The following is a 24538-nucleotide window of genomic DNA, read 5'->3' as shown; positions in this document are numbered from 1 at the left end:
GTTGCTATATCTCCATCAGCTACTCTTCTGCTCACACCCATAGCGAAACGGAGTATAACTCAAAGCTATCATCGGTTTCCATCGGATCAGATCGAGCCAAAATGTAAAACGCGTCAAGAGATTCAACATAAGTGAACAGGTGCAACAAGTCGAGAGTTTTAACGAGTGAAGAGACCCAAAGATTCCAATGATCAACTATTAAAGCTCCCTATGGCTATTTCAAAATGAACTCCATAGTGGATTTGGTTGACCTGAAACAAGCTCACTATTAGATAAGGGGGAGGGGGCGCTAGTCAGTAAAATATTATTTGCACCATTTTTTTTTTAATATTTCGTTTAGCGTTTAAAAAACGTTTTGCTGCAAGACGGTGTCTCGAGTCCTCGATCGAAGTTTTTGTACCACAATATAGTAAATCTGCACTCTTTCATCACGAGTCCTGGAATATATTGGTGAAGTCAGTATAAGCTGCTCTTTAAAGGGCAAAGAGTAGTTGAGAGGTAATATTTTATCTCCAGCGTCGTTATTCCTCATGACTTGTTCAACATGAGTCAAGATAACAAATCTAGGGCGAGAGGTCTAGATAAGAGGTGAAACCAGTAACGAGATCCACGATGAGCCAAGATACTCAATAAGTAAAAAGAGCACGGAAGGGCGCAAATAAATAAAATGGTTTGATACGCGGCAAAGGTTTATTACGCACTTTTTTACGTGGTTCAGTGCGTGATTGCCATACAAAGCGAGCTTTCTTAGATGTATGCAAGAAATGCAAAGGTTTCCTTCCTTGTTGTCTTTCCTTCATAGTTAATCCTAAAAGCAGCTTGAGGCTTGCATTATTGTTTGCCTCGCAAGCTCACTGTGAGTGTCTGTTCACCAGGGGAACTTGTTGAGTGCTGCCGCGCCATGCTGCTTTATGTTTTCTGCATCCAGTTTGATGGGCCCCGTCACGTTTGTCTCCAACCAGCTTACCTAGCGCGAGCATCTTGGAACTAGAAATCTTGGTATTCAGTGGAAAGCACTGCCTCTTCCACGTTCACTTCACCTGTTGCGTGAGAGTGGTTGGATTACACGGAGTCAAGTACACTCCTTCGGCGTCGGGAGGCGTCCAATGCTTGTTATGCCGAGTTATCTCCCTCAACGCGGCGACGCTTGCCACCGCTCATCCACAATCTACATCAGGTTTGTTTCCAGTCAACAATGATACCTTCCTTACTGGAATGACGGGTTCAATCTTTCTGTCCTCGATTTCTCGAAAACGTCACGAGCTTCAATCAGCAGGGACGTTCGTTAAATTTGGCAGACAGCGTCTAGGTTAAATTCTGGCATTCGTGAACTTACCTTTGATTTCGTGTGCATAGTTTAACTGCAAGATCACACTGATTTGCACTTTTGCTTCAGACCAAGCGTTTCTTGGAATTCGCAGATGCAAGATAGCGCCCATGCACACATTCAAACCTCACTGGTTCACGCAACGTGGCCCCAAAACGCAACTTGCCACGAGACCAAAATGCCCTGCCCAACCATACCTCCCGCGGGACGGGTTGAAGGCAAGTCGCAAGCAACGCGGTCGCTTCATTCGCCGCTGGTGGTGACAGACATCTGACGCGCTCTCCGCTTGCTGCACACTGCTCTAGTAATGAACAAGGTGGGAAATGTCGCCAATAACCAAGAATGTCGCGATCTTGAAATCGGAAGGGAAAGGAAGCATCTAAGGTAAATACACGTCGCATTCTTCAATTTTTTGGGGAAGTTAAGAGTGAGGAGTAGTTGAGTCAAAATTTCAAGTTCGCCCACTTTAGTCAGAATGCTTATTATACGACCCCTCGTTATCTGAGCACCGTTTCTGTGGACCGTGGTGATTGTTTCAACGAGTGTTTAGGTTACAGCAGGCGCTGAACTAATTGTGAGTGCGACAGCAGAACAGGATTACAAACCTGGCCAATGTAACCCCTTTACCCTTGAGTGAGTTGGCACCCTGCGTTAGCTTAGATTTTGATCACAAATTTACACCAAATTGCTTAGCATCTAAACCGTTATAACTGATACTACAATGTTTCAAATTAGTGTATGATCAGGGGATCAACAAATATTTATTTTTTACTTTTCGGTTGTGTCAGGTTCTACCGACATATTGCAAAACCCGTAAAAGTTTGTTACACATCTTATACGATCCTCGTCCGTGGCGCATACATTATCCCTTCCTTTATTTTTACCACGCAGCTGCATAAAGGGTTCAATCACACTTGCAACGAAGTATGACACTTTTATATGTCTCGCTGGCACATCGGGATAATAGCAATTAAGAGTTGATGCGGAATGAATCGCAACAAGGTACCACGTTCCATTATCCTCGTACATCAAAGGTCCTCTGCTGTCTCCCTGCAAAGGAAAGCACAGAGAAAACACCAGCGATTTTGGTATAAATTGCGCTCCGCTAAGGACAATCGGCAGCACTAAGATATTCCAAATACTAGAATACCCTCGAAATGATTGGCAGTGGATTATCCGATTTCAGGAGTCATTATTGTGGAACGTAATTACGTAAGCAAGAACATTTAATGGATATTTTGTTTTTGGGGAACAATCACTTGGTTCTTAAGAAGTACTACTCCGCGGAAATCCCACGGCTTATGAGAACTTGCGCATAGTTGGAACGACTGGACACTTGCAGTTTCGGGGTTTTCTTATTTGGACCGCGAGGTGTGGCTGCCAGCCATCAATCGCCATGGCAGCCTTCGAGAAAGCGGAGACAGCTGCTTCTGCTGTTTTGGCGAACCGGTATCTACATTGATGAGTGCGTGGCAGCATTCTCCCTTGGCGCAGCACGAAATCGCGACAGCGTGGGAAGTGCGTGCGCAGGTGTTCTCTGTGACGCGGACAGCCCACGCCGCTACCGGAAGATTTGGTACTCTATGCACTTTGTTTAATGAAAATGATCGAAGTAGAATGCGTTAGCGCCGATAAACTGAAGGAGAAAAGAACGCGAGAGGGGCGTGTGGGGGCGTCAGAACTCCGACCTCTCGTTGGAGTGATTAGTAAGTGCGCCTAAAACTGATAGCTGCCTGTGTGCACACTACGCTCGTCGAACGCGTTAGAACGCGGAACGCCGGCGTCGGGCGTTTGGCTTTCGCATTCGAACGCTTTCGGTAAGTGCAATGGACACAAAGGCAGCCAGCTTTAGGTCTACCCACTAACTTTACGAAGCAGAGCTCGGCGTTCTGACGTCCCCTCGCGCTCTCACCTCCTGCTCTCCCTCAGTTTCTTCGCGCATAGTCACTGGCGAGGTGAGAACGGCAGGGCGTGTCTTCTGAATGCCCAGACTCCAGCAGGCGTTTGTTTGCTTTCGCCGTCTTTTGGTTGCGCAAGCCCTCTCTAGGTCTACGAGACGCCGAAGCGCTGTCGAAGGCAGGAAGTCCACGCAGGCGGCGAGACAACTGAAGCCCGTCTCTCTCGTTGTCATCTTGTTAGTAATTACAATGAAGCATTTGATAACAAGGTAGCAAACGAAGAGCGAAAGGCCCCCTCACTTTCAAAAGCCTTGCACTCAGTGGGAGGGAAAAATAGCGGGATAGGTGCGCCAGGGCACGGGACCCATCCCGATCCGGTCGCGCGGCCGCTGGACACTGTGCGTTTAACACAAAATTGTACAATAGGTATTTTAACTCACTTGACATGTTCCTCCAGTGGAGCATAGGGTATAGTCCGGCACAGTTATGTTAAGTTGCTGTTCGCACTCCTGCTTACTAATAAGGCGAACTTGTCTTTCCATCAACGTGTGTGTTTCAGCATCTTTCACCGATATTGCTGGTCCTGAAAGTGACTTTCCGCTTATTCCTTCCTCGACTGAAATGTTGTCGTTGCCTTCCCCTCCGGTGTCTTCATAGTCTTCGTAATAGTAATCGTCGTCAAAGCTCTGATCATCTAAATAAATTTATGAACTTATAGGTCGCATTAACAAGAGACACACAGTATACCTGATTCTTATTTGTTTGTATGTTTTGCCATCTATCTGATAGTAAATAGGAATAAAAAAATGTACACATTTGAAGCGAATATAAGGTAGTCACTCGGTAACATGGAACATGCGAATTTTGGTCGTTGTGACTCCTAATTTTCTTAAAAAATCGTTTTAGAAAAGAATTGTAAAATTATTTGATATTATTCATTTATTTATTCATTCATTCATTGAGTTTTGCAGGACAAGGCGGCCGGGCGGTAGAGGAAAAAGCATTTACGCCTGCCAACGTCCTCTCAGCCAATAACAGTTCAGTAGTACTTTAAAAACAGAATTATATGTAGTCAATACGAAGAAAGCAAAGCACAGGCAGTGGACGCAGACAGACATGCACAAGCTTGTACATTTCTGTTTCTGCCCCCTGTTTGTGTTTTACTTTCTTCGTATTGAATATTAACCCAGCACGCTCGTCAAACTGATAATTATAACCAAGGTTTTGTGTTTGCGGGTAAATCCTAAAACTCCGAAAAACACCTGCCGGTATAATTTTGGTCAATTCGGATTTACTGTAAACGACTTCATTTTCGCCAAGACTAAATTCCGCCAATTTTGCGAATCACCTACAATTCCCGATAAATACATCCTGCGAAAAATTATGGTAAAATATAAACAGATTAAAATCTATATTGAGATCCCACCGCGTCGCGAATATTAGAACCCGCGAATTATTTCAAAGCTTCTGCCGTGACCTAAATCGCGAAATTTTGAGCCCACGAAAAATAAGACGTTTACAGTCTCCGATAAACTCCAAATTGTGATTGACCAATGCACCCCCCCCCCCCCCACCTTTTCAAGAAAAACAAAAGAAATACCGTATATTAATTTGATCTGAGCAGGTTCAATTGTGCTGAAAAAATGCCGTTATAATTATCCTTCAAATATCGAACCATTGTTCTGGACAAAATAATACCACTTATCTTGTAAAGGTTTATTCAGGACAGCAGGTCATTGTCCAACCTGGTCCGGGCAAAACCTTTGCTTCATTTTCCGGTTTAGGCTATACTATTTGTGCTTTAGAGGAAGGAGAGGTTGTGTTTTTGTGACGGGGAGAGCTATAGATCATAGAGATTGCATGAAATGGGAGAGGGGAAGTTGAAACTTCTGTTTTAAATCCTTAACTACTCCACTTCGCGCGGCAGTGGGGTAGATTGCTTGAATAGGATGGAATATATACGAACTTCCCAGTGACCACCTCCAGAATTGTATTGATTTTAAGATATGGAAGTTTATCGAAGCAACACCCGCGTGCAACTTTTGTCGTGGGACAAATTAGTATTGCCAGTAGCAATCAGCGAATCGCAAAATCCAGCTTAAAAATGTAGATACAAGCGCGTTTTATTGGTTTTTTTCTTTTTATCTGGCATGCGTTCACATCCGAGTATTGTTCATTTTTTTAATTATTTATTTGCTTATTTATTATTACTAGGAGTCACTGTGAAATTAAACTCCGAATTTTGGAGGATTTGTGAATCATAGAAAAGTGAAGTCCGATAAACTCCGAATTTTCGGCAAAAAATAGACTCTGTAAAAGCAAATACACCGTGAGGAAGCGGGTGAGCTGGGATAAATTTACCAATTGTTAAAACACCTGAGACTGGTGAGAAAGCCTCGAAACAGTGAAAGAAGTTAGTCAGACGAGGCTTTAACAAAAACACCCTCCGAATTTAACGGATGGTGTTTTATGGGAAACGTCACACTATGCGAAACGTCTCATAATAGAATGCACGGGGAGGGAGGAGGAGGGGGAGGGAGGAGGGGGGAGGAGCAGAATGGGGACGGAGGAGGAGGGGAGAAGATAGGAGGATGAGGAGGAGCAGGAGGGGAGATGCCAGCTATGCGTTGTGCGGGAAAGTGATATCACCGCTCATAAATCACAGAGAGGCACGTACGAAACCGTGGTGTACACGTTATCTAAGTGGCAATCTACAGGTGTAGGAATCTGTGCTGTACCCATCGATCTATGTGGCTCGTAACACGAAATTGGTGGACGTTGATCCACCGAGGTCGTTGTAGCGTTGTCTCTCTCGCCTACGGCACTCACCAAATATTTCGTGCTAGACAAAGAAGAACTTGATACCAGTCATGCATGGAAACATCCAATTGGCCCCACGGGACGTGCGCTCGCTGTTCTGCTGTGCCATCTCGGGGGAGCATGCTCAAGACTAATGCTGAGAAAATCAAAAACGCCAAGCAGCTTAAACAGAGCCGCCAGCAAGTAGGATAACATCGAGAGTATCACGTGCATTGTCAAAGTGGGGTCTTTAACGCTGTCTCGTACTTCCGTCTTGACCCTGCTGTCCTTTTTCCTAGCACCGGCATAACTTAGACACAGTGGAGCTTCTAGATGTGAGAACTACATTTCCTTTTTCCGGACAAGCGTTGAGTGAGAATACCAGAATATATATATATATATATATATATATATAGGGTGGTTCAAGTTACCAGGCTCGATCTAAAACGGACCGTAAAAATCGACGCCTGCACTTAGCAATCTAAACCTTTCGTCACAGGTGTACCTGACAGGTCAGTTTTTTCTTGCAAAATTACAAAGCGTAGCTTTGTTTCTGTAAAAAATAAGGCCAAGAAACTTGCCAGGGTCTACGGCGGGCAGCAACGCAGACGACAGGGGTCCAGCAGCGGGGTGTGTTTGGCGTTCGTACTGATAGATGGCGCTACCACCTTATCGCGACGGCTCACGACCACTAAGTTTATTAAAACGAATATAATCTCTTTTGAAATGTACCTTCGGTTAAAAAATGAATGCGTACAATAAAAGCAAAACTTAAAGTAAAAATTCGCGTCTGCATAACGGCGGCGCGTTTGCTGCCAACGGATTTCGTCTGCGTGTCGTCTGCTATCTTTCGCTGGTCGGCTGCACCTCCAAACGCTGCTCCCGAAGCCATCTACCAATACGAACGTCAAATACACCCCGCTACTGGACTTGGTGGTCTGGGTCGCCTCCCGCCGTAGACCCTCGCAAGTTTCTCGGCCATATTTTTTGCTAAAAGAGAACTTCGCTTTGAAATTTTACAAGAAAAAACCGACCTGTGAAAAACACCCTTGACAAAAAGTTTAGATGGCTGCGTGCAGGCGTCGATTTTTACGGTCCCTTTTAGATCGAGCCTGATGACTTGAACCATCCTATATATACATTTTTTCTATTTAATTTTTTTCATATTGTTTAGCACGCTATATCGCAAAATCTGAATACCACAAGAGAGGAGCAGGAGGAGGGGGGAGAGGAGGGCAGGAAGAGGAGCAGAGGACGAGAGGAGAAGCACGGGGGGAGAAGAGGAGGAGGTTAGGGTACAGGTAAGGAGGAGGGACATACCCTCCCCTAAGCACTCTCCTGTCCTCCCCCTCAAGCGCTGGGCTCTAATTCGGCGTTGCAGAAAGTTGCAAACGTCTTTCATTTTTTATTTATTTTTCAACACTGCAAGTCATTTCAGCCCAAGAGGGACCTAAAATGGCCTTGTGTTAATAATATTCATAATGTTTTGGTAGGTACTTATTAAGAATAGTTATGCAGAGCAAATTAAGAATTGCAAACTTTGTGTATATCATGGAAAACGTGTTAACACCATTGCAAATTCTTTTTTTTTAATAAAAAGTGCGAAAGTCGGAAAACGCCCTGAATGTTCGGTACACTCAATCAAAGGTATTTGGGATCCTTTAAGTTTTTGTTTTCTACATATGTTCAATTTGGGCCTCGTAACCTCCATCGCCTGTGTTCGTCTCTATTAAGGCACTTGAGAAACCTGAACTAGAGATTTCTTTAATTGACTTTGCAGGTAATTGGAATACAAGCTCAGCTCAGTGACATGATGCCCCTATCAAAATCTGGTCTGGGTAAGCTTACCGGCCTTGTGATAATACACCATCGGGTGTAGATCGAGGTACTCATGCGCCACTGCGGATTTTGGAGGTCCTTCCTCCACATTTGACCAGCTACTGATTTATTATTTGTCTTCTAGCGAATACCCGCGGAAACGGACATCTGATTCCAAGTAGTATGGGTTGCATTGTAAGTGTTCTTAATTGCAAATACAGACTCCTCTCTGTTAGAATAGAAAAAGAATCCACACCGTTTCTACGGAGGCAGCGGTGTCCACTCGAGATGTTACAGGCATAAAGGAAAGAAACATGAACGGCGGAGAGAACGTTCGTGTTGCTTTCATTCGTCCTCGTAACCTTACCAGCACGCTATATTTTTTTTCAACTCCAGATGCTATTCACCAGAAAAATCAGATGTTTCGCAAAGTATTAACTGTTTGTTACGTCGTCTACAAAAATGGTTGACGATACACCGACGGCCACATGTTACGAAACATACTCTGGCAGACTTGAAATGATAAAATAAAATACACTGCGGCGAACTGTTGGCGCGAGCATTTCATGATTTCCACAAGCTACTCAGACTGGCTGATGTCAAGCACCACGATTTACTCTATAGCGTGACGACTGTGGTGGCTCATTTCTGACATCAGTAAAAGTTTTGAGGTCATCTTTTAGACTATGATGAAGAAAAATCCAGAAAAGAAAAACCATTACCGATGAATTGTCCGTGCTAGCTGTATCGCACTTGGTACTAAGAAAAATAAGCTGAAAAAAAATTAGTTTACCTTGGATTTTGCCCCAACCTGCGAACAGGTGGTTACGTCTAAAGACGGTTCGACGCAGTCTTGCGGAAGGCAGATGGGCTGTATACGATCTGTCAACTTTACAGGTCTTTTTAATTTCAATACTGCAATATCTTGCTGTAAAAGAAATGTAATTGGTAAACCACTATGTCCAGCCATCTTAGAGCAAAAAGGATAGTAAATGATCATAGGGGATACAGTACCATAAAAAAGTTACAGTCTTTCTGAAGAGGGATGCAGACCTCCTGAACATCAACGCAAGTGACCTTGACGTTCTGCGTCGCGTCGCTCTCTGTCGTGTCACTCCGTTCTGCGGCTTCACGTCGAGTTGTTTCATCAGAACAATCTGTGAACCGTGTCTTATTTGTGCTTCCGAGACGCGCAGAAAGAAAGCTGGCGTTCTGGTTCCTTCAAGTGTTATACAGATGGGAAGAGAGGGCAATGTGAGATACCTATTGAGTTAGAGAATTCCCTTCGTCACACCATTCGGGATATCAGGATCTTGAAAATAATATAAACGACAGTTTTCGTTCATCATAGAATGCTATATTGGGATTATCGGAACTGCAACCTAAAAGTACGGAGCACAAATTAGCAGAGAGGTATCGACAGTATTTTGTGCGGGTTTTTCCCAAGTGAAACTCTGTCACGAAATAATCCCCGTGTACATTGTCCGCAATTTCGCTTTGGGAGGTAAGTGTCTCGAACAACTGGTATGTGCAGTCTTCACTAAATAGGATTGGGACTAGTGATCGCCGACCGGAACGGCGAAACCGTCACAGGCGACGCTGCTTTGTCGCGGAAACACCGATATCGAGAGTGGTCAGACGGTTAACATTTTTTGAATCTCCGGGGTGCTTCCGCAGACAGTTATCTCTTCCATATATTTGAAGTTTGTTAGGCTACATCTGTAGTGTCATTATTATTACTGCCAGTTCAGCATCTTAAAAACATATAATGGCGAGAAAGCAGTAAATAAAATCGATGATATCGCACCTCTCAAAGCGCAACCAAATAGCGCCTGTGAAGGTCTGAGGAAAAACAGCGGCGTTTTGTACGCGAGCCTTCGGAACTGTTTCTGTCTGTTGACCTCCCCCGTGGGAAAAATATGCCACACGCTAGGCAACATCAACTCCAATGTGGTCACGTGACTGCAGCGCCACCTCTGCCCCTTTCGCCGGCCCGGCTAATTTTTTATTATTTTTTTAATATTGACTGTAGCTTCAGACCCAAGTCACTTTAAATTCCGACTTATAAATAAGTGTTGCACTATGATCTTCACTAAAATCTAACTATATAAAATACTTGATGCATATTTCTTCACAAGTTTTAAATATGATCATTTTTTAGGGAACTTCGATCTTCACACAACTCTGTTAACACTTTGCGCATGACGAATTCAGTGGCCTGTGAGTAGCCATGGATTCGATCCATTACGAAGCAGCGAAGGCACTCTTGTAAACACTCACAAATGTTGTGACGCATCAAACGACCGCTGGATATAAATAAAACATGGTTGATGATTTTAGAAACATTTCGTATAATGTAATTTTTGCTCCAGATGCCGACAATCCATTTAGAGGTGACATCTGCCAAATATAAAAATACGCGAGAACGGACACAATACCCCTGTTTTTGTAGCCGCTGCCAATTAATCGAGATTATTCAGGCGTTGGATACCCTCAGTCCTTACGTTACAAACACATTTAAAACATATTATATACATATTACATGCCGGCAAATTTATTATAGTTGGGAAAAGATCCTGTACCATCTGTTGAAAGGAAGAATTCTATAGAGTTAGAAAGCCGTGCGAAGGCTTAGTGGTTTAAAAAATCTTATATTAAACTGCTAAGTAATATGTATATTCAAGTATTAGCAGAAAATGCCTATAATTCAAAGGAAAAAAAATCACATCAAAATATAGGCCCATACTAATCTAAAACATTTAAAAGAAATTTCTACATATATTAGTATTCAAATATATTCCTATAAAAAAGGGATTGCCAAAGCATTTACAAATATATTTGTTCGCAACGAAGGCATATTTGTATGCAACAAAGGTGCGGTGGATCTCATACTCCATAAGACGGGTTGAAAGAAGCGTAATATTCATCGCAATGAGAGAGGTGAATTTTGTACATACCGAAAACAATGCGCGGCGGTCAACACAAATTGCTCGCTTATTAAAACGCCGCCGCAATGAAAGGTATCGTTGCGAGTGTACAGCCCCACCATCCACGGCCAGTTGCCCGGATCTGCCACGGTACCATTCATGATTCGTTCGGAAACAGTATTCCCTGTATGTCGCCGTCCACATTTGACTCCTGTGGCAAAATCATTACGTTCTTCTGTTTGTCCCTTGTGTTCAACTCCTGTAAATAGCGGGAGACCAATGAACGTTTTGCATCGTCCGTAAAAGTTCTGCAAATGGACGACTTCATCTTAAAGTAGGGAAAAGACGTAGCGAAAGCCAGACGAATATTTCTGAACCGCTATATGGGAAAAAGCCATGGTTAATCAGATAAAAAAAAAAATAAAGGAAAGTTTCTTTATATGTAAAATGTTTTATTTTTATTTTTTAAACCTAATTTGATTTTAATGATCTGAGTGCACCGACTACTGAGGCGGTCGAAACTTAACTTTCGTTTCAAAACAAATCCACGTGACTCAGAAAAATGGTTAAAGCAGTAAGAACGTGCAGATCTCAAAATTTCTCCTCGTGCATTTTCATTCTTCTGATGCGCTAAAGCTATTGAGGCCTAAAGAATATTATATAATCAACTGATTTTCGAGATATAATAAAAGATACGAAATCGTCGTATACAAAATATGCAGCTGCATTTCTGGATTTATAAGATAAAATTCTTGTTCTTTTTTTTTTTGCATCATTGAATTTATTTTGGTTAATATGTAAGTACTGGCGAATTGAAAAAAAAAGGAAGAGTCAGATCAAAATAAATAATTAAAACACAGGAGAGCCCACCCCGCAAGCTGGAGGATGCCCGTGAAAAAGCATCTTGAAAAGTCTTGGCATTCTGTCGGCGGCAAATAGGGCATTATATTGCTGGTAGAAGATAAATTACTTTTTTTATCATCAAAAAGTCCTATTTGCTAGATCTTCAGCTGATAGCCTCCATTAGTGCATTGTATTCTAGATATAAGTTACGATGTGTTTCAATAGACAGCCATCAAAGGTGCAAACTGAAACCTATCCCACGAATTTCTTAGCAATCGTTTTTTTTTCTACCATGTCCAAATTCCTCATTTAAAAAAATCTCTTATTGAGTGCAATTGGCAAACAGATAAAAATACCTTATTTTTGCCGAAGGCTTGCCTCCCGTAGCCCTTAGTGATCGTGTGCAAATATGGACTAAACAACTCCAAAAACAGGTAAAACAACTTTTTCCGTGTTAAAGCCGTACACTAATGAAAACTAATTCAATCATTTTCAACCATTCCCTCGCCCCTATTCGTCGGATTTGGAGGCAGCTAATAGGGAGTTTTCGTAGACCGCGTTTCTCCCTCCGCTAAGCCCTCCGCGACGAAGTCGCTACTGCGCCTGCGCGCCGATAGCCTTGGCTGTAGAGTTCCAGGTATCATAGCGGGCTGTGAAGAGCGTTGCGGAACAGCATGTACGAAAACTCCCCAATACCGCCAGGGCGCCACACTATTTAGTGCTTCCGTATAACTTCCGGTAGTGCATTTATTTGTTTTTCAGCAGCGCAGAGCGATCGGCTAAGATTATCCTTCGGAGAAGTATCTGTATTAGATCTGTAAGATGCTGCACGGATTGCTGAAAGTACAGATAACAGAAATATGGGAAGCAAATGGACAAAAAAAGGAAAACCGGAAGCTCTCAGGGGTCCGCCGATAGGGGGCGCAAGCGAGCTTATTTGCAAGCAAACATCGATGAACATCGCTTCCCCTGACTCGAAAAGTAGCGCAAGTTCTTAGCGTATAAAAATTTATTCGGACGGCCTATTAGGAATCCTTCGGATTAATTAATCCACTTGAGAGAATCATAAACTTTAATGGGGTTGCCCGCTAAACTCTCAAAACACATTTTTGTAAAAACCCAGTCAAAGCTTGTTTTTACACGGCTGCTACGGAACAAATGATTGGGCCTTAAATATAGTCTACCATTGTTCATCGGTAAAGAAAAATATCGTAATTAAAGCAGTTACACTTTTACAATAATAGTAGACGCACATACTATTGGTACGACCGAAATAACAAAAGTGACCTATGTTGCTTTTATAAGACAATCATAAGGCAACCGTGCTTGAAATAGCGCGCCCTATGGTTTGCAGAACGGTGGCTTCGATGCGTCTTCATAGGAGTTAAGCCTTTTTCTTTCTTTAATTTTTCCTCAGGTAAGTTCGCTCCGTGAAAATTTTACAAAAGCAAAACATGCACCATCCGTGGACAACACTGCACCAAATCGTAGAGCAATAGTTTAGAAAACCAAATTTTTCGGTTGGTTTAAGAGCCTGGCCGCTATTTAGGACAACCTGTAGAAGTACTTTTCAACCATTTCGTCGTTTACCCTGAGACTGGGGGTTACTTGAAGAGCAGAAGTAACAGAAAACACAGACAGGTCTCAAACGCAGCTATACGTTTATTTCAACAACTTCCTCTTATATAGCTCGTTTTCGTCGTCAACAACCAATCACATACGACTTGTCCTTTGCACCGTGCCTTTACAGGTTCCACTATATCACAAAAGAAGCGGACACTCCCAACGTTTCCAAGTGAAAAGGTTCTAGCAGAAGATATGCCTCACAAAGCCTCAAGCAACTCTTTTGTGTCCTCACAATAAACAGGACAACAGCCCACAACAACATCCCACTCAAAACTGGTCACCTCCAAAATTGTAGAAAACAGACAATACACACCAGTACACACCACAGACAATACACACCAAAAAAGCCTTTCAGGATGACTAACTAAAAAAAAAAGAAAACACTTAAAATTGTAAAAATTGCTTGCAGCGGTTCCCTAATTGCATGGAAGGTTGACTAATGCAATTTCCCAACGATCTAATCCTAATTGTTTCTCTTACCACCCTTTTAACATCGTTCCTTTCCTTAACAACTACATCCGTTCCAGACCAATCCGTTGTGCAGTTTCTACACTCCTCCAGATGCTTAGCCAACTCCGAATTCGCTGCATTATTTTTAACATTCCTTTTGTGTTCTGTTAAACGATCGTTTAAACACCGAGAGGTTTGACCTACATACTTAAAACTACACGCCAAAGGAACCTCATACACCACGCCTACGCTACACGGCACCGACTTTTCCCTATGCGCCTTCTGACAGCCCCTCTCAGCCGTTTCAAAAGGTGTCAATCTATCTAACCTAAAATCCGTGCTGAATACAACATCCACGCCATATTTTTTTGCACATGCTCTAAGATTGTGGGACACCTCGTGAAAATACGGAACCACAGCGTACCTATTCCTGATTTTTTGCGTCTTCCCCTTTTTCTCCCTGCACTGTAGGGCAATCTGCCTTTTGATGTACTCTTCCCCATATCCTGCCATTACCAGTCTTTCCCACTGGTTTTTTAGTGCCCCCGGTCCGAAATGCGTGCATAATCTCACCAAAGCATTACTAATCAAAGATCTGACTACCCCGGCTTTTACATTTTTCGAGTGACAGCTACTCTTTGACAGAACCGGTTTTGGGTTTTCCTTCCCATACTCCCAACAAGGACCTCGTTCCAAACCACACGCCAAATGTTTGGCGTGTGGTTTTAAGTATGTAGGCCAAACCTCTCGGTGTTTAAACGATCGTTTAACAGAACACAAAAGGAATGTTAAAAATAATGCAGCAAATTCGGAGTTGGCTAAGCATCTGGAGGAGTGTAGAAACTGCACAACGGATTGGTCTGGAACGGATGTAGTTGTTAAGGAAAGGAACGATGTTAAAAGGGTGGTAAGAGAAACAATTAGGATTAGATCGTTGGGAAATTGCGTTAGTCAACCTTCTATGCAAATAGGGAACCGCTGCAAGCAATTTTTACAATTTTAAGTGTTTTTTTTTTTTTTTAGTTAGTCATCCTGAAAGGCTTCTTTGGTGTGTATTGTCTGTGGTGTGTACTGGTGTGTATTGTCTGTTTTCTACAATTTTGGAGGTGACCAGTTTTGAGTGGGATGTTGTTGTGGGCTGTTGTCCTGTTTATTGTGAGGACACAAAAGAGTTGCTTGAGGCTTTGTGAGGCATATCTTCTGCTAGAACCTTTTCACTTGGAAACGTTGGGAGTGTCCGCTTCTTTTGTGATACAGTGGAACCTGTAAAGTCACGGTGCAAAGGACAAGTCGTATGTGATTGGTTGTTGACGACGAAAACTAACTATATAAGAGGAAGTTGTTGAAATAAACGTATAGCTGAGTTTGAGACCTGTCTGTTTTTTTCTGTTACTTCTGCTCTTCAAATAACCCCCCAGTCTCAGGGTAAACGACGAAATGGTTGACTTCCACCAGCTAGCCTGTACTTTGACTCTTTTTTCAACGATGTTCAAACTAATTGTAATTTTTTAAGGAACCATCCTGCAAGTTGGTTGTTTTTCGCATTCTGACCAACGACCTTGACACGTGGTAGTGATGTCCTACCCAATCGAAAGAGGACCTTCGTGATCCGAAGGGTTTGACGATACAAAGTAATTAAACAATAAAACAGTATACATCTGTATAAGGTTTAATCTACCTCAAAATAGCATACACGGAAGTGTTTAGACGTATGCACTGTACTACCTATTGACTAAACAGCTTCTACGAAAGGATGTAATAAAAATTGAAATCAACTAAGTTTGCATAATTCTTGAGTTGTCACTCTAGAAGACAATTTCCCCACTCTTCTGCTATGTGACTGATGATCACCGGTAGAGAACGAAAAATATTGAACACAGCTTAACAGCATGCAGGGCGTTTCACCGAAGGCTGGCATATTTGTTCCTCAAACATTTATGCCTCGGATAACAACAACCAATATTGATGACTGGATGGCATCTGTCAAAGGGCCTATTTAGGAAACTGAATAAACGTCGATATATTAGGCAAATAACTACTTCGAGTAGCAACTCTTCCATCATTAAAGTTCGAAGGCATAGTATTAATTGGAAACTTTATTGATATTATCGAAAATTGTTAAATCAATCTACTCGATAAAACTCCATGGCACGCGCGGCATTAGGCGAAGTTCCGATAAAACACTCGATTTAGAAATAGATAAATACGCCAACCAGCCTCTGCTGTGTCGCGCGAGGGCAGCGGAGCGGTGGCTGGTTGCACTATTTCTCCACGGGGCGCGGTGCCGTCGGGGCCGAGATGCGCTCCGATAACAAACCAAAACTTAAAAATCCGTCGAATTTGTGCCGTTTTTCAAAAAGCCGTAAAATGCTGTGCATGCCTTCTATCGTTCTGCAATTCGTCGAATTAGTCTTTTTTGATGATGCTGAGCAATTTTCTAAATGAAACCTTGGCCTTAAACACGACATTAAAAAGTTAATTGCCCAAACATAAGTAACAATCTGATTATCCCGGGCTTTAATATTTTTTTCAAAATAAGCCCCTGACCCAGGCCCAAAATTACACAAGCCTTTTTTCGTTGCGACGAGTAGTTTTCGCAATATCGACTTTGTCCACTTTTCGTGAAACACCCTGTATATGTATCGTCTTGTCGAATGTTTCCGTTTCATAACAACGGTTGAAGGCTGTTGTCTCGAAAGTTCCGCTAGAATAAAAAAAAAAAACATTGTGTTTTATTTTTAAAAACATATAAATGGAATTTTTTTTTTCTAACTCTCAGCTCATGTTCAAGTTCACAACTTCGCGATGGTTAATTTTTAAATGGCAGCGACAAAGGGTTTTTTTTACGAGGAAAGATTTGAATTGAAGGTTCTCAATTAAATCCATTTGAAAGCTGACTTAACCGCTTAAGGCGCAAGCTTGAAATAAAGCTGCAACACAAAAAGCCCGTCTATGAGAGCTCTAGTTCTGTTCTGTAGGATGGGTTGGAAAATATGGGAACCTGTAAATGGCCAGTGCACAAAACTGCAACCTCACGTCGTTTCCTCAGTACTATGGCCATCTGTATGGTTATTAAAAGTTAAGTACTGGATGTTTAGAAAATGTAGGGCCGCATTTTTTTGCATATAAATCATCCACACAATTGTGAATGTTAAACAGCTCTTCCTCTTCAACAAGGCAGAAGACGATGAACTGGGGGTCCTGTTTCCTCACGAATGGATACGGAGGAACCGCTAAGCTGCTTCACCCTAACCCGCCACTGCTGATGTAAAACTGCAAGAGCTGGCTTACCAAGGTAAAATGAGCACACTTCATGTAACAAGTTAAACTGGGGTAACAAATAGCACTGGTAGAGTGCACATTAAAAACCCCGGCAGTTAGCTCAGTATCCAAATTAAGCAAAATTGTGCTTAGTTGTTTGTCGCTAAAACAAACACAATTTCACATTATAATGTTGAGTCTCGGACTCAAATTTCACCTGAATCTCCGCAAGCATCTTTTAAATAAATACTATATATGACCGTTAATTTCTCTACCTTACGAGAGGCCAATACTCCCAAGCTTTGTTATGAGAAACATTTATATTCATACTAGAGCTCGCAAACTTATATTCATGTTTTTTCTGCTTCTAGCTCATAAGGCATTGATTAGACGAATATCCAATTATAGCTCTAGCTTTTGAAAGCCAACATTTTTAAAACCTGTCTGAGTAAAAAAGATGGATTTCAAGACATATCCGTAATGACGGCACGGTCATCTACAGATTTTGTTCTCAAGGGCAACTCTTTCCTAACAAAGTGAACCAGTTGGTGATCCGTTGATTTTAAATAGTATTTTACACGTCGCCGAAATGAAATTGATTGAAATAATCCCGACGGAAACGTTATCTTTTTACATACTTAAAAACTCTACCCATATTGTATTTGGATAGTACATAAGACGTAACCGTAAATCCTAGGATTACTGTTTCAAGGCAACTGTTTATTGTGACCTTTCTGTAAATAGGATCACAGTTTTTGGAACACAGTTGTAATGAAATGAATCAAAGAAGCTTGCGTATTGGAGAAATTGGAAATCTGTCTGACCAACACCAGTGCTGACGCCCTAAACGATGGCGTCAGTCCGTGAGCGCGCTCGCTAGACTCCACGTGGCAGCCACGAATGATTTTGCGTCACACTGTATCGCTCCACACGAAGAAACTCACTGTGTGTGCAGGTATGGTTCACTTTGTACAATATATATATATATATATATATATATATATATATATATATATATAACGGGCATGGTGGCGGGAGGCCGAAGGCGTGGGTATAAAACTGAGAAGAAAAAAACCCTTAGTGAAAAACAGCAACAACGGACGATTTAATCTTCGACGTTTCGGCCGGTGTCCGGCCTTCGTCAGGAAGCTTCCTGACGAAGGCCGGACTCCGGCCGAAACGTCGAAGATTAAATCGTCCGTTGTTGCTGTTTTTCACTAAGGGTTTTTTTCTTCTCAGTTTTATATATATATATATATATATATATATATATATATATATATATATATATTAATAAGCGCTTTACCAAAATGTAGTTTACGTGTTGTGGTTATGAAAAGCAAGTGCTCTGGGGTCTTCTCGAGGTTAGTCAATTCAAATGAAACAATTTCACTCATTTTTTTCGCAGTACGTTTTTAAAGTATTAAATTGTTTGAGTTCGGGTTCTTAATAAAAAAAAGTCAAATATTACGGTTTAACATAGGGGTGAGAGAAAGACTGTTGAATATTTTCGCGTCTCACATGATTGAACAGCAAACGGGACTTTTTCCGAAGGATTTCCTCTCGACTAATTGCAAGTTTGATCCCGCCTTTTTTTTTTTTCATCGAGTTTTCTAATGAAAGTTTGAATAGCTTCTGAAACTAACTAGACGAAGAAATGAAAGCGAAAGTCAACCCTCTCATCAGGCTTCAAGAGAATGCTGGGTAGCTTCCAGTTTTATAGATGGTTAAAATAAACATTTTAAAAAGGAAACTTATTGATCGAATTATGATATATTAGTCGTCGTTTCCCGTAGAAAGTAAAACTAAACTGGTATCCTTTATATCAAATAAATATGCAAGCGTGAACAGAAGGTAAAGAAGAAGGTTCATAGCCATAAAGCACAGGTCATTGTTTGAGTTATAGCAATAATTTAACGTAGCCCTGAACATGGGCACATCTTACTGGGGAGAAAGCACTCCTGTAGGTATAAGGTGAAATATGAGTAAACGAAGAAGACCAAATATAAGACTAGATAATTTCAGGCACAAGCCATGTCACAGGCACGTTTTATTTTTTATTTGTTTTATAAAATGCATAATTATGCATTTCAATCAGGCAACATCCTTTTTTCTTATGTGGTCGCTCTTTCTTACACGTCTCAAAATGAGGACCATTTTATGGCAAGTTGTTTAGGGTTATTTTTATATTCATTTTGCGTTATGTTTATCGGGAATGGGGACGCCTATTTTGAGCGAGCCGAACTGCTTTCTTGATTTTCTCATGCTTGAATTAGGGTCAGAAACCCGCCGATTAACCCTCAGTAAAGCTTCGTTTCAGCTAAAGTGGTCAAAACTAGAACATTCAGGCAACTTGTTTTGTATTTAGTAAAACTTCTAGTTGAGAGTATGTAGTTTGGTTTGGTTCTTCGCACGAATTCTGACTACAAAAAGTTTCTACTTTTCAGATTAATATTTTTTTAGTCCAATGATTCCTTTTTTAACTGGTGACAATCGCATTCTTTAAGTTTAAATCTTGTTGGAAAAAAAGGTTCTAACTCGTGATGGCAAAAATTGAGACAGTGTGTAAGATTAGTTGGGGTTACACGCAAATAGAATGCATCCAAAAATTCAGTTCACTCCTGTGGTCACTTCATTATAGAAATAAAGCGATTACGAAATTACTCTAAAGAAAAATTTATAATAACTTTTCTTAAATGTTGGTTTGAAAATTACATTCTTTATTATTTTAACAACTCGTGTTTATATAGAATCAAGCTCAACACAGGCTTGGATTACCAAAACATTCAAGGTAGGTGTTTCCTGCTTACTTAACGAATATTCTCACTTACCGAACAATATGAGGACGATAATTACAGCAGCGAAGTCGTGTAAACTCATGTTTTCACTGTTGCGAACTAGCATTCGACCTTTCGTTTTATTATATACTCAGACTTAAGGAAGTATAGGCATTGTAACATCTGCTATTCAACTGGTATAAATGGGTTGCACATGGTCCAAGTAAATAAAGAATGTGGTTATAAAAACAAGCTGGAAACTCTCTACATAGATAATGGTTCAAAAAGCGGGCGATCTTGTTAAAGTCTCGAATGTCAAAGATTCACTATAGAGTTTTCATTTCTGCACGTCTGGAAACTATAGCATTTTCACTCTCCCATAGAACTCATTTGGTAAATCACTCGATAGTTAATCACGGTTCGTATCCCAACACTTGCAAATTGTAGCGTGGGACCTTTCTATACGAACTGTTTAGAAGAATGCGATGAACCAACATTTAACACTGGGTAAGGAAACTATCTTGCATTCATATAATCTCTAAAACTTTGTACGAATGCTCGTACTTTCCTCGATCGGTGAAATTGATAAAGTTTCGTATATTTCCCTCGACCTCTGGTTCTCGTTGCGCGTCATGACAACAGTGCCAGCAAACTGTGAGACGAACCCACGACTCAATAAATCGCCTAGTGCCCGGAACCTGATTACCTCGTAGACAATGCTTATCTACTCTTTATTTCACCTACCGGACTGTCCACTGTACATTAATTTTTTTGCAGGGCGGTGGGATCCAGTAAATTATTTCTAATTCGCACACAGTGTAATGCATAATGTTTTTTTCGAAAGCCCTCCGGCTGCCCCGCTCTTCCAATCTTACTTCAAAACCAATCCAGATTAATTGTAGCGGAAACACAAGCCGGCACTTGGTGTCTCTTTCTATTTCATCAATCCTTCGGTTGAACTCATGTGCATATAGCGGTACCAGGTCTATTTTTCAAGATACTCCCGGCGCATCTTGCCTTGGAAAGGGCTTCAGCCACAGATACACAAAGCTCAGACTGAGCGCCCCCATGCTTCTGCCGGAATTCACCTCAGACTTGAAAGTGTTTACCCTCTTCTATTAGCAGGGCTTAGTCAGAGCAGCCAGCAGGCAGGTTCCTCAGATAAGTTTTTTTTTCGCTGTTTGCTGAAACGGAGCTCATTACGCAGCACGAGACCCAGAGGACACTACACAGTTTTGATCGGTTCTACATTTCCCTACGAGAGCAAAGCACGGGAATCAGTTCCCCACCAAGTGCATTTAATAAATGAACTATAGCACGTCGACGCCAGTGTGAAAAAGCTGGTTAGCTTTCCCCTGTGGAGGACATAACCATAACACATACTTAGACGGAAACACCGTTTTGAACTGCCAAAACAAAAGAGTATTGACAAAGCCTACGGTTGGTAATTGAAGCGATTAGTTCATACAAGCGGTAATCAAGCCAGCGAAAGGGCGACACGTGGGACTGTAGACACGCAAACACAGCGAGCCTGATAGTACATTCCTTATCATATTTGTGAGACGGGGAAGGTTACCAGGCAGCAGCTATTCATTTAGCGTGCTTTATCAACATTGATCATCATGCATCACTGTTTACAAGGGATCCCTTTCGCATGTGCGCCGAAAGCAGCGATACATTTCTATATATTTACTATTTTACAGCTATTTATGACTTTCTTGACGTCGGACTCGCAAGGATATCATAGATGACGATGTCTACTCAAAGTAGGCTAAAGGTTAAAAATTCAACAAGCAATGCGCCTTACAGTTAGTCATATTCCTGCTCCAGCCAATCGCTCACACTCATTTCTTGACATCACTGACGGCACGTCACGCACGGCTTGCCGAACTATGGTCCTATCGTTTTCAATATGGCTCGCGATGTTTTCAACGCCAGTTCCGCCGAGAGACGCCGCCTTATCAACGTGACCCAGGTTTACATCGCAGGGCTGCGCCGGAATTCACATTTGCGGACAGTAGTTTCTGTGTTAGGATGTGAGAATAAAACGGTAGTCTCGAGGCTAACTTAGTTTCAGACGACTTGCTCAGGATCTTCGATTGGACGATCTCGTAAGCCTCTCTCAACGAGACCGACGGAAGGGATGCCAACCGCGCATCTTCTTACGTTTAGCGCTCGCATTAGATACAAGTCGCAGAGCAAAATCGTGGCCATGTGACCGTTTTTTCGCGGTCGCTCTTGTGTGACGATGTGAAAATTCAACAATCGTGTAATGGACGTGGAAATGCTCCGGAGCACCAGTGGGGATATCGCACAAGCCTCATCTGTACATTTCTGCGGACGCTTCCTCCATGGCGGTGGCTATTTTTTGTTTCCTTAGCGTTCGCACCTGGGACAATGTTCGTCACTAGATCGCGGTGGTGTGGGCGTCTCTTCGCGGTAATTTGGGGGCCGCGTCACAATGCTGCAGTCACCCCTATCGATTCGATAGGCGGAGCGAAATGCTCGAGTGACGACAGGCCTTGCTGTCTCAACGGACACCATTTTCTCCCCTCTTCGCTTTAATAAATGAAAGATGCCTTTTGATACGACGCTTTGAAAACAGCGTTAATTATTCTTGAAATTCGCGTCCTTGCCAAGTCTCATCGCTGCTGTTATTCGGATGGTTCATCGGGTAAGTGGGAATTGCCTCGTTCCACAATTGCCACAGATGAAGGTGTTCCCGCCGTCGACTTTGCCAGCGGAAGAAAGAAAATCTTCCACAACTTGGTCTTTTTACGAAATAACTAGATTTGCAGTGTCGCGACGATGTCGTCCCGTTCCATAAGCGGCAATCCGGCCTCGCTCTGCCTCGCACGTGAAACCGACGTCGCCAATATCGCCATGTCGCTGAGCAGAAACGCACTCGCCAATATCGCCATGTCGCAGATCTCATACAAATCATAGCTCCAGGCGGGTGAATGAACAAAAGAAATCGTAACGTCAAAGACGTGGGCTAAAAGTGTTTTTTTTTCCGTCTGGTGTGCGAGACACGACTTGAGTTAGAACTTCTGGACAGTTTCAGGCACATGCCGAACGGGAATGTGAAAACGCGATTAGGCGTGGCGTCGACATTTTTTTCTTCAATCATGCATTCCTCGCAAAAAAAAAAAAAACCACGGCGAATGCGTTTCTCCTTACATCCTCAATGCGTAAATGCAAAATTCTGTCTCCTACTCAAACACATTTTATGCGAACAATTGTTAGTGCATTCTGTTTTCTACGATCGAGGTACGATAGGGCCTTTTTTGTCACATAGAATACGGGCGCAAATAAAATAATAATTTCACAATATCTTACCGCGCTATCTACCATGCCGGACTTAGCTGTAACACGCGAATTGTGACCTCGCCGTACTCCCAGCGTCACACGGTAGGCAATCTTCGGAACACCTCGCGTGCAAGGTGCGGCACATATCACTTTTCGATATCGTGAACATACCACCCTCTTGTGCGTGGCCATTCCAAGAATTCCAGCTATAGTGGTGGCAGTACGGCCGTATACATTCTTCTGATGTTACACACTTTTTTCATGTGGCTAAACTATGAACGAATAACCAGCAAATTTTGAAAACAGAAAATGTGCGCAGGGACAAATGAGTAGGTGAAACGTCGTTACCGTTCTCGCTGCGCGTGTCATGTTCTTTTATTCTTCTGTCAGTCTCTGTGATCCTGCACAGATTACTCTGATATTCTGGGTTTCGTCATTCGCAGGGATACATTTATCGTTAGCCCTGATTGGCTGTTGCCATGTTCAGTAGAGTACTGCACTCACGTAATTTTTTAGAGCGTATACTGGCTGCAGTCTGAGAAATCCAGTGTGTCATCTACTTAACACACGAAAGCAAATAAGAGAGTCAATCACTGCAATCACCGTGCGGAGTTCGAAGTATAGCCACTCTGAAAATGCTGGTAATACAACATGAAGTGTCTGCCCCATGGCACGAGGACAACAGTTGTTCTGCCCACGAACAGCGTATCACTGAAGAGGTCGGTGAGGTCACCATTGGTGTATACTAGGAAAACTAAAAATTAATGCAGCAATCCGAGTTTGAGTCGTTCGACTTGCTCTATAAAAGAAAAAAAAAAACTTTTTACTGTTTTTGAGGAACAAATTTTCTACATCAATCAGGAAATTAAAACGCTCGCAATTTTTTTTAACACGATGAGCCAGTTTTTATTTTTTGCGCATACTTTGCTTCCTTTTGTCAGAATAAAGTTATACACCTCTTTCGAATAGTCATTTCAGAGAACCTTTTTTGAAAGCTTTATTGGGCCTTAGCTAACCCATCCTCATAACTCAGCTCACCGCTTTGTGGCACACACACACATATATATATATATATATATATATATATATATATATATATATATATATATATATATATATTTATTTATTCACGGGTGGTAACCAATAAACAAGAAATGAACAGGAAGAAATAAACGTTTAATGTGGCGAACTTGTGCCAAAATAAAAGGGTACAAAAGATAATAACAGAGCGTCGCGGGCGTCGAAGTCGGCGTGACAGCAGAGTCGAACGCTGGGGCGAAGCTGAGTCCGCCTTGCCACGCGGAGCCGCCTCTCTACACGCGTTGGCTTCTGGAGCATTCGACGTAGAAGGTTCGACGCGTAGAACATACTAAACTCGAATCAGCTACACGGTTCTCGAATTCACCAGAACATCTCATTACAGTGTGAACAGAATGCGTAGCCGCGGCCAGGAATCGAACCCTGGCCCTCCGCGTTGGAGGCAAGCGCGATAACCGTTAGGCT

General features: G+C 42.1%; 1 pseudogene; it reads right to left on the bottom strand.

Annotated features, from left to right (window-relative positions):
• Nucleotides 1-2095: 2095 nt before the first annotated feature.
• On the bottom strand, nucleotides 2096-19829 carry LOC120841185 (annotated as a pseudogene).
• Nucleotides 19830-24538: the final 4709 nt, after the last annotated feature.

The sequence above is a fragment of the Ixodes scapularis genome, unplaced genomic scaffold, assembly GCF_016920785.2.
Source record: "Ixodes scapularis isolate PalLabHiFi unplaced genomic scaffold, ASM1692078v2 PGA_scaffold1__304_contigs__length_218370807, whole genome shotgun sequence".
In the NCBI taxonomy this organism is placed as follows: Eukaryota; Metazoa; Arthropoda; class Arachnida; order Ixodida; family Ixodidae; genus Ixodes; species Ixodes scapularis.
This window is presented reverse-complemented; position numbering and strand designations above follow the sequence as displayed.